The sequence below is a fragment of the Phlebotomus papatasi genome, chromosome 3, assembly GCF_024763615.1.
Source record: "Phlebotomus papatasi isolate M1 chromosome 3, Ppap_2.1, whole genome shotgun sequence".
NCBI lineage: Eukaryota > Metazoa > Arthropoda > Insecta > Diptera > Psychodidae > Phlebotomus > Phlebotomus papatasi.
The window spans coordinates 3065545-3069363 of record NC_077224.1 but is presented as its reverse complement, the minus strand read 5'-3'; the positions used below and the strand labels follow the sequence as shown (position 1 = coordinate 3069363).

Here is a 3819-nt window from a genome sequence, read left to right as displayed (position 1 = left end):
CTTCCCAGGGACTACTGTTGCTTCTAAGTCGATCTACAGAAATATCGAAGGAATAAGAGCATAGCAACAAAAGCAAGTTAATAGGAAGTATTTCTATATTCAAATGGAGAACAACTACAAAACGATTGTAATCAAATCGATATTAGTTTGTTATTATTCCAAACTAATTAGGTACTAGTTCCTGAGACATGAACCAACTGAAATGTATTTTTGGCAAAGTGAAATGGTCATGTCAGAAGTATATAGAAGAAAACATTAAATGAACTTTTTCAGAAACATTGCATATTTTATTCAATGAGAATATTCTTAAATCTAACATAAAAAACTTAAGCAAAATATAAGTATTCATTATACATAGTTATATGAATATCGAATATAACAGATTTCGAAAAGATTGAAACATTTGCTTTCAAACATAAAATATTTCAAAAAAGTGCCAACTCAAAAAATAAGTTTCTTCAAGGAAATCATGCATATCACACAGAACTACTTTCAATATCGTTTGAAGTTAAGGTTTTAAATGTTAACATTATCGCATATATGTAGCCTTTAATGGCTGATGCATTGTGCGACACGTTTTGGGTGCCTAGGTTGAGAGTGCTAAAACTTGTTAGAGATTCGTTTAGGGATCTCAAATCTGAAATCCGTCTGTCTAGATCACGTACAGATTTGCTTTTTAAATATCACAGAAAAAAAAATATTTTGTAAAAATGTTCGTAAATGTGTGTGAATTCCTATGGGGGAGTTACGAAATGCTCGTGAATCGTATAACCTACAAACAAGTTCGTAAAAGTTTGTACTTTTTTAAAAAATATTTTTCGTAACATGATCACTTGACAAGCATTTTTGTACTTTTACAAACATTTGTTCGTAAATGTTCGTAAACACACAAAAAATGTTCGTAAAATTTCGTCATTTGTTCGTAAAATGTTCGACAGGAAAGCAAAAATGTACGAACAAATGACAAAATTTTACGAACATTTTTTGTGTGTTTACGAACATTTACGAACAAACTGTAGAAAACTTTTACGAACTTGTTTGTGGGTTATACGATTCACGAGCATTTCGTAACTTCCCTATAGGAATCCACAAACATTTACGAACATTTTTACAAAATATTTTTTCTGTGTATGCATTTTTGGTTTTTTGATGTTTACCAAAATTCAAAAATTTATATCTCCAGTTTTAATCATTGTCCTATGTTAATTGTATTGAGCTTAAATTGCGTATAATTTCATATCCTACAACCCTTCTAAATACTCTAGAGCTTACTCTGTAAATAAAGGCGAGTTTCATAGATTTTTTTTTATATTTTTTATAATTATAAATATAAAATTTCATAATTATATATTTTTTTAAATATATTAACCAGTTTCTCGCTTAAAGTTCTATAGTTTGACTACTAGGATAAAAGTCAGTGTATTAAACATTTTTATTTCGTCTTAGGTTGAGTTTTCTATCTTAATCCCTTCATTCACAATAATTTTTACAAGAAAAAAAACGCATGAGAAGGGCTCTACAGTAGGTTAAACGGTTAAACAGAGTCATCAATTCACAGGATCTTTTTTGAATATATACAAAACTTTCAAGTGCATTCATTTCTTCCAAGAATCATTGCCAGTGAACGGATTAAGATAGAAAGCTTAAACTAAGACGAAATGAAAGAATATTAAAAATACACTAACTTTTAGCCATAGTAGTCTATCTATAGAGCATTTTATTTAAGCAAGAGACTGGTTAATATATGAAAAAAGTCATAAAAATGTACATTTTACGGTGTTTTTCAAAAAGTTCTAAAAATTCACCTTTTTTACATCATAAGTCCTTGGCATGTTTCAGAAGGGTTTGTAGGCGTTATAGGACATGCCATTTACACGCTATTTAAGCTCAATAGAATTATCATTTATGACAATTTTTAAAACTGAAAGTTTTTGTAATTTGGAAAACATCAGAAACCTAAAAATGCATATTTAAAAAAAATTAAACGTGACCCAGAAAGAAGGATTTCAGATTTGAGATCCTTAAATGACCCTCTAACAAGTTTGGCATTCTCGACACAGACACCCGCAAAAAGGTTCATTATTTGTCGCACATTATAACCAGCACGACTACCAAATGGACCAAATGCATTGTTTTTTTTTCGAAATCATTGTAAAAAATTGTTAGTGGCTAAACTATAATCATTATTTAAATAGGTAATTAGCAAAGTTTTCCGAAAATCTGTCTGAAATTTTAAAATTCAAACACGTTCTTGATCTCTTAGTAACCTTTTACATTCAAAAATAGTTTATAACACATTTTCATTTGTCAAAAGCTGTGGTTAAATGTGTTTTCAACGATATTTCGTGTGCTTTCACATTTTCTGTTCGTAAAATAAAACCAATTTTAGGTTTAACTGCATTCATTCTGTTACTTATTACGACATCTTTTATAGAGACAAGTTGTTAAATGGAGGCGTAAGAAATTGTATTCTTTTACACCCAGTGCCAATTTGTCCAGAATAATCTTGAAGAGTGTTTAAAATACATTTTGTAAAGTTTGAATCTTTATCATTTTGAGCTGGCAATTTTTTAACTTCACAGTTAAATTGCTTCTGAAAACTTCGAAAACTCTTTGTTAATCTTTTCTAAAATTTTGATTACTTTTTAGAGAACTCCTAAATAAGACTCACATTCCAAAAATTAAAGAAAAATCTGAGGTCTTGGATACTATGAATAGATTTTGATGGTACTTATAAAACAACTGTGGGTTTATTTGAATTGAAATCACATTCTTTCTAAATATTAAGAACCTATCTTAACCGTTGTGGGTATTTTGTGAAGTTTTCTTACGGGTTTTCAAAATGCGACACTATTCTTCAAAGTTTTGTCACAAATAGAACATTAAATAGATTTACTAAATTAAAAAGAGAGTTGTGGCTAAATGAAAAGTACAGATTATTTGTTAAAAACTTACAAATTGAGCACTTGAATTGCATTTTCGTTAAGATGAAAATTACTTCGTCGCGGTGATTAATTCCTCCACTCACTGTTGCATACTTGTCGTTTGCCAGGAACATGTAGAATACAGCATGCTGAATGAAAATCCTCAAAGGTGTGTCCTTGATTGCTGACATCGAATCCTTGTAGTCTAACACAATTTCATTTATAAAAACGTGGCTGCTTTTGACAACTTCCATCTCTGTAAAACAAAAATATAATAAGAGGAAGCTTTTCATTTAACATTAAACATTACAAACTTACTGTAAGAATCTCCAACGATCATGACAATTGGTTAAAGTGTCGCTGTTTTCTTTGACTCCGTCTTTTTAAGTTTTGTAAAGGTCTTCTTTAGATTAGAATGGTTCTAAATAAAATAAAATAAAATAAAAATAAACATAAAATAAAAAAGGGAATTGATTAAAAATACCTTCATAAGCACCATGAAGCTACCAGGCATCTCTTTTGGTTACAGTCTGTTACACTTAGCTCCTTTCGCAAGTTGGTGGTTTTATTACGAAAAACAGAACACCTGGAGAAGAAGAACACCTATGAAGTCCTTAAAATCTCCATTCAAAATATCTTAAATCTTTCGGTAGTAATTTCATTTTGCATATTTATATAAAAATATTGTACACCGAGACCGAATATGTAATTAAAAAAAATTACCTGCATGAAAGATTTGTAGAGGCTTTGTTCCTCTTTAAGATTAGATGGTGATGTTGTTATCAAAGATTCTAAGGTATTTTCCAGAATTGTGGCAGATGAATTAATCTGTGTAAAATTTTCAAGAAATAATCTTGAAAACCATTTCAGGACCTTGACCAATAATATCAAGATT

At 29.7% G+C, this 3819-nt stretch overlaps 1 long non-coding RNA gene across 1 annotated transcript; it reads right to left on the bottom strand.

Annotated features, from left to right (window-relative positions):
* Positions 1–3101: 3101 nt before the first annotated feature.
* On the bottom strand, positions 3102–3468 carry LOC129806455 (uncharacterized). Its single transcript, XR_008752166.1, has 3 exons — positions 3409–3468; positions 3243–3345; positions 3102–3180 (listed from the first exon to the last, which is right to left on the bottom strand). It is a non-coding gene; the product is annotated as an uncharacterized LOC129806455 (long non-coding RNA).
* Between the last annotated feature and the right edge of the window lie 351 nt (positions 3469–3819).